Consider the following 7,977-nt stretch of genomic DNA (forward strand, 5'->3'; position numbering starts at 1 on the left):
ATCTTTGATGAAGAGAAAAATTAATGGACTTGGGGACAATGGAGTAGAAAACTATAATGAGGGAGACTTAGAAGAAAAGAGAGGAAGCTACTTGAGAGAGGAAAAAAAAAAGACACAAACTATTAGGTTTCATGGAAGAGGTAACCTTTAGTAAATTTTGAAGATTATCCTCATCATGTTCTATAATAAAGCATTAAATCATCTTGCAGAGCATCTTAAGATGCATGTAACACCTATGGTAGAAAACGACTTTGAGATGCTTTGGAAGCTTCTCGAGAAGGCAAGTGGCATAGTTACCATGATTCCAAGTAAGTTTTTTTAGAATACAAAATTACAAATGGACTAATAATTGGAATTCCAAAATCGAAGACAAATAAAATGTATCAGGTATAAAATTCCTAGCTTTTCTACAGTAGGAAGTTGCCATGATATTGAAATTGGTATCTTGGCATCTGTTTCCCCTTTCAAAAGCCACAAAAAATCTTTACTTTTTGATGGTTCAAAGTAAAACATCTTTTTTTCTAGGCCTACAGTACTGCAAGGAATCAGGTTTTTAAACCATTAAACCCATTATCTTTTATAAATCTACTATAACCTTTGGAAAGAATCTTTCCTGTCATAAGTTTACAGAAAATACCAGCACAAGAATAGGAAAAAAAATTTCTGGGATTATTAATTTTCAAAAATAGTAATTGTTCAGTATGCTAGAAATTTAGTAGTTGGAACTCCAGAAAGATAGTTGGAACTCCAGATACTGGGTAGGTGATAAAAATCATAGGTAGGTAATAAATAGTATATTTAATTAGCAAATACTTCTCCAAACAAACCTCCATAAATATGCTATAAGACGGCTTGATGTAAATAGTTTTGCTGTGATTTATACTTCATATTTATAAGCATATTGTAGCAAAAATGGTTGTAATCCTTCATCTGAGGAGGTTGTTTTCTTCTGTATGAATGATATAGTCTAAAAAAAATCTTATTTTCCCCTTATTTTTCTGGAGTTCATTATGTTGCAAGAAATTATTTGCTTTTGTAGACAAATTGCACAGAGATGGGTATCTCTGGATATCTCTAACATACATTTATTTTTTCACCTTCAAATTAAGCTGATCAAGAGATACCAGAAAAATACCAAGAGATCAAAATGTATCACTTTGATTTTTCCAACTCAATCCTGTAAAAACCCAAGCTTCACTCAAATATCTAAATATAGATACTATTATTTTCTCCACACGTAAAGATCTGAGATGTTTACAGCCCATTTACAATTAAATACATAATCTGTCTGCTCAGCCAGACTAAATCTGGGTACTTTCATTAAAATCACACTGGTTTTGTTTTTGACAAAATAATTAATCAGTAGCTGGAAAATCATGTTTAACAATAGCTCACATACATACACTCTGAGAGGCAGGATTACAAGCTTGTTCTCAATATCCTATGAGTCTTCATTTAGCTCTTTGTACGTCAATGTATAACTGTAAATAACAACAACAAAACCTGGATTGAAACTTAGGACATGCAGGAAGGGTGCTGAACAAGGGTTAGATAGAAATAATTTTCTGCATCCTCTGAATTTTTTTGAATGGCCAGGAATGAAAAGTACCACAAACTTTTATTGCTCTTTTGAACTCTCCAAACTTCCATGATGTGAACGTGCCAGTTACCTCATAAATAATGCCTGTAAGACTGTTAGAAGGAACCAGCCAAACATGGATCAGCAAAGAGCTGGTAAGGGAAAAAAGAGTGTCCCAAAACTTGGCTGATCCAGCAATATGGTTGTGTGTTGCTGCCTCATGTATTTGCAGAGCATCAGATTCTTGATGGCCAGGAAACAGATTGATGGCCACAAAGCTATTCACTTTTTTAAATCAAAACCTGAAATTTGTATTACATACAATGCTACCATAGCTCAGCTGTTCTGCAACCAGCGGTAGGCACTGGAGATAACCGCGTGGCATAGATCTACATTCACTGTGTTTGATCATATACGGTAGTAGAAGGATTCACTGGAAAAACTTGGTGGAACACTGACTCAGGTGAGGAGAAAACTGGCATAGAGAGAGGGTCTGCTGGAGGTGGAGAAAAATTAGCTCTTCTGACTGCTCCCGTGTGTGAGATCAAGGAAATATAGATGGTAGCATTACTGAATTCCCAAAGTTGTGTTAGTAGCAAAGCTTGCAGGTCTTTCTGCAGGGGAGTTGTCACCACGGAGAGTGGTCGTTTTGATGATTGGCAAGTGAAACCAGAGCCTTGGACAGAATCCTGTAGTGAAGAGTTTGCTAAAGCAGAGAAAGGATGGGCTGTAAAAGTTAGCAAGTATCTAGTTACTTCTGCTCAGTATGTTCAGTGTTTGAGTTACAGAGGCACATTTGACTGTTCAGTACAGCCCCCCTAATATGTATTTTCTCTTTGTAAGCAAAGTGGTTTTTTACTTACCATATGCTCTAATCACTGTCCACCAGAAAGAGTAGAAATATATGTGTTGTGGGCATGTTGGCTTGTTGGTCTACTTGCATAGGCTGCATGTTTGTCTCCTAACTGCCTCCACACAGTCTCATTGCTGCCTCTCTGCCTGCCCAAGGTTATCTGGGCTTTACTCCTTGGCTGTCTTTCCCACGGAAAGATCAATATCTGCTCATAATTCAAAGTTGCTGAGAGATTGTACAAGTGTCAGAAGAGACTGACATGAAATCAGGGGGGTGGGAGGGATTTAGAAAAGAGTTTGGATTTTGTAAGGGGAATGAAGTGAAACATCGTACGATATGGTCCCAAGTTGTGTGCCTCTGCTCTTCAGTAGGGCTGTTCATTCCAACTCCCTGCTCTTCAGTAGGATTAACATGGGTCAAGCTATGCGGTATCCCTGTGTTTCCTTTGGTAAGAATGGAATAATAACATACTACTACTTTATAGAGGAGTTGTGAATATAAATGCTTTAAAGACGATGTGCTCATATTGACTAAAGCTCCTCTCAATACATTCATTGCACAGTTTGACCACCTTCTTACTCAGGGCTGGCTCAAGATTTTGCTTGTTGATCCAATTCCCATATTTTCACCCGGCTCTACAGCTGCACTCCTGTTACTCAGAAAAATATCCTGAATATGCCCCACACATCTGGGCACTATTCTCCTTCCTTACATACCCTGTCACTGGTGAACTTGGCAAGTTTACAAAAAGAAGAACAACGAACTGTGAAAAACAATTGCATTACTGGCTGGTGGCAGGAGAGAACAGGGAAGTGGAGACATAAAGTTTCCACCCCTTATCTAGGTTGAATATATATATGGGTTAAGTGTCAGAGGAGGTTATATATGCCTGTGTAGGAGATTTCTGAGTGAAATGTTATTTTAGCCAAAAAAGAACACCCCACAGAGATTAAAACAGCTTCAATCAATCACTCAGAGCAGAGCGAACTGCTCCATTCATCTTGGTATTCTCATTACCAGTGACCCCAGCATCCGTATGTGTGAGTCCACGCTCATTCTTAGCTTCTCCAGCCAGTCTCAGCACTAATGTGGTGCCTGCTCAGAGGTTACCTTTTCAGCCTCTCCACCTAGAGTGTTAGCCTTTTGCTTCTGACCCCTCCCAAAATCCTGGCTTGCACAGGAAAAGGAGATCAAACATATCCACCCTGTAACACACACAAATAGGAGCTCAGATCCTGGTCAATCAAGGGACTGCAGGAACGTTAGCAGAGATAAAAGTTCTGCTGTAACGTAACAAGAAAGTCCTGGTCTCCAGGCTACTGCCTCCCAGTTCCAGACATCTGATTAGTAGTGTTAGTTCAGAGTCTGTGCATCTCTCCCTCCTCTGCTGCTTCCCAGTTTTTGATGCTTTACTTTGAGCACTGCAAATAGTGTATAAATGATAGCGGAGCAGCATATACCAAAGGAAAGAACAAAGCTGACCAGATTGTGCTATTTGTAAGTATGTATAAGACAATAGTGATCAGCTGGGGCTTGTCTGACTGGTAGAGCAACAATAAACAGAGGAAGTGATTAGTTTTATAGATAGTATGATCAAAATCCTTGTGAGGGCTATAAAACGGAGAGCGGCAACTGAATTGATGACCAATGAGGCATATGGTATCTAAATTAACAGAGAGCATAGGATCTCCCAGGAGGAGGTCATCAGGGTTTCAGGAAGCTGAGGCAGAAAGTTCCTTTTGTCTCTCCTACATTAAATTCCTGAGATAAGGGAATGCTATACTAATATGGAAAACTAGATAAAACTGGAAATGTAATGCTTTCTCTTGAGTCTTTGCTGTAGAGTTTAATGGATAAGGCTATGCCCATTGCTAGAACTGCCTTTAACCTCACTGTGTACATTTCTGAAACTTGATTTAAGAGGGATTTTGATTCCTCTGTACTTTTATAAAGACTGTTTTACTTCTAAAATGCAAATGATCTTATTCTTAATTTAGAGCTAAGTAAATGGGAACAGGCAGGAGAAGTTCATAAATCAACTGATAACTATATCCCATTAAAGAGAATCATTGGCACTGTAGAGCAGCTTCTTTCTGAATCACTCCATGTGCCAAGTACACTTAGCATGTGTAGCAATGGAAGTGAAAAAGAGTAGCAAATCATGAGCCTGATTCAGTTTTTATGGGCATCTATTCCACTGACTCCTGTAAGAATTTTAACAGAAAAAGAATCTTATTTTTCGACCCCATACTCTAGTGCATCAGTAAGGATGACAGCATTTTATAAAGTTAATCTGATGACACTGAAGAAATTGCATGACTTTGCACTTGTTTTTTCTCCAGGCTTTCTTATTTTAAGATGAAAAATTTGGAAAATGGTTCTTTGTGGCTTAATGTGGCCTCCTATGAAGCAGTCAGTGGTTGTCAACCACAGATTTCTCCTGAATCCACTTACTTGGGTTTAAAAGTGGCTCGTGTAATAGAGCTGTATCATTCGGGCATTGCAGTCCCAGCACTGCAGCACCGTAGCCTCTCTCTCATTCCCCAGCATAAGGTATAAGTAATTTAGACTAAGAATACATTTCCATTTTATTGCATTATCTATCCTTCACCATGGACCATTCTCTCTTTCATATGTGATTCTCTCAGCTCAATTCTAGTAGAATATGGGGGCTTCCTGCATGTAGTAGGAAAAATAGGGATGTGAGATTTACTGAGGGAGAGAAGCCAAAAAGAGTACCCATTTGAAGGTCATTTCTTTTTGCCCTCCATCTCAGAGGTTCCAGAAGTGTGAGAAAAATGACGCTGTTCATTAGACTGGAGCAGGAGTCATGGCCATGCTGACACCCTTGTCTTTAAGTGGAATATCCTTTCTGCTCTTCTTGTCCTGGGTTCTCAAACAGCTGGTCAAGCTGTTTGTCCCTAAGCAATAGGGGTGATTGAAGAGTGAAGTGAGATGTGATTTATTCCCAGATTAGGATTGTTTGCTTTGGTTTGGCATGGCCAGCCAGCCAGCAGGAGGTACATGCCTCGGCCAGTGCTCCTGAGGTTTGAGCTGAGCTGGAGTAATTTGTTTAAGTGTTCGGTGAGGAGCAGTCTGTTAATCTATGTGCAGGACTGAGGCAAGGAGCTCCTCTTTCCAAGCCTGGAGCAGTTGTGTGTATGGCCACAGTTGTTCCCTCTGTAAAGAAGGGGAAGAAAGCTGACTCTACAGTGTAAGAGTATGGTGAGAATGACTTCACATTTCTATAGCTGTGTGAGGATGGAAAGCATAATACAAGCATTGTATACCTTTGAAATAATTTTATTGATGGTATTTTTATTTTTGGAATTGGAGGGGGGCAAATTTATATTTGAATAGTTCACATAATTTATGCATTTACCTATTTATGTATTATTCTGCATCACTTAAGGCATCAAGGTATGAAGTGACACAGAAACATACCATGCACTGCATTCCTAAAAAGATTTTTCTGTCAGTCTACGAGGGCAGGTTTTTTAAGTCTTTATGTTCAGCTAAGGAGAGATAAGTCATTTCAATCTTCCTTGGGATCCTGGGCCTATGGTGGCAGCTAAGATGACTGGTGTTTTTTAAAAAATCCTCTCTCAGTTTAGGAATTTAGCTTTTCTAGGTCCCTTTCAAAGACTCCCCCCACGTTGGGGGGCACTAACCTATGTCGTAGTTGATAGGCACAAGAAGCATTGACTGCCTTTCACTAATATGTATGTATTACTGGAACAAGCTACCTTAAAAGCATTATACACAGAGGGTCTGTAGAGAGGGTCTTCAGATTATTTGCCTCGGTGTGAAGACAGTATCTCTTACCCAACACACCTTCAATGTCCATGGTCATGTCCCATATCTGTGTCCTTGTTTTGACCCTCACAATCCCATTATTGGGCTTTTTCCTCCTGTCTTTTTTTTTTCCCCAGCTAAAGTGGAGTTGTTGAAGACTTTGTATAGAGCACTTGCATTTTATAAGAAAGATTATGAATTTTTTATACACTCTTGTTCAGTAGTCCTTGAAGAATGGGTTATTTCAAAAGTGATTCTTGAAATATTGAAAAATATTGCCATTAGAAAATACTTAATCTTTTCTGTACCAAAATGTTCTAAAATTACAACACAGGTTCATTAAGTAACAGGTGTATTTTTACAGTGTTGGATTAATCCATTCAGCCAAATCGATAGCAATGTGGCAGCCATATGATCATCCAATATTTATGTGTAGGTTGAACAATGATCTTTCTGTCTAAACTTTGTGCTGTTTCCAGTTTTAACACAGTAGAGACACAGACAGCTGTTTAATTTGTCAATAACTAAGTAACTAAAATTAATTACCATGAGATCCAGTTTTTAAATAATATACTCTCTGTAGTTAAAAGGAGGCAAATAACAGTTTAATTACCTTTTCATTCCATACTGAATAATTACAATGCAAGAAAAGAGTGACTATATGTGTCTGTACTCATAAAATGAAAGGTTCCCATCCAGTCTTCCCCAAACAAATGCATTCCACCAAAAATGCACAGACTTTTTTTACCTAATGTTTCCAAAATGAGAGGACAAGCAGGGTATACACAGCATATCCTCTTCAGCTGCTCACCAGAGTCTTGGCTTGCTTTCCGTTTTATCGAAGTCCATTTCTAGCTATTAGAGTGGTGAAGAAAATGCAGCCGTGTATGCCAGAGACAGAAAGGTGTTTCCAGAGAGTTTGAAACGATCGTTTTGAACTGAAAGGTGTCCCAGGCATTCCAAGTGGAGCCAAGAATAACACTTTCAATATTGGTATAAGAGTCTGACTCCTTTTTAAAGTCTGGAAGCAAGGGGAGGAAGTATATCCAAAAATGTTCACCGATATTCCCTAAAGCAGGAGGAGGAGTCACAAAGGGCCAGCCAAGGAAGAAGCAGAAGATGAATACATTACAGTACTTAAACCTTTAACAACAGGCAGTAAAACTGTAGGGAGGCATAAAATTTGTTCTACTTTTATTAAAGTGCAGCTCAGCTTTCAGAAGTTTGGGAAATCCTCTATTAATCTTTGTGAAATCCACACCTAGACTGGGAAATGTTGAGGCAAGCCTTTAAATCCTAAATATGCCTTTGCATGTGCCGATCTTGTCTAGGGTTTTGTGTTTTTCCTTTATGCACAGAAAAATGCAGGAGATGCCATAGCAGTTTTTAATCTTTCTTTTATTTTCATCTACTGATGTTCAAATTAAACTGTTAAAAGGAGATATAGGAGATACAATTGTGTTAAAACTGTTTGTTGGTAATCTGAAGCCAATAAACAAACCATATACACTAGCATGTTAAAAATATGAATTGGTGACTCCTCTTATTATGCCAGTCATGTTGCCTACCATAAAAATGTGACTATGCTGAAGTAAATAATATTAATGGCATGTAACTCAGAACTGTTGGCAGTGTATCCACACACGCGTGGAGCTATACACATAGGTTAATTTAGCTTCTGATGAAACTTCTTGCTGTTGTGGATAGATGGTTTCTTTTAGTAAGACTTTAAACCAGACAGTTGCTTTAG

Source organism: Calonectris borealis, chromosome 6 (genome assembly GCF_964195595.1).
Source record: "Calonectris borealis chromosome 6, bCalBor7.hap1.2, whole genome shotgun sequence".
Taxonomy (NCBI): Eukaryota; Metazoa; Chordata; class Aves; order Procellariiformes; family Procellariidae; genus Calonectris; species Calonectris borealis.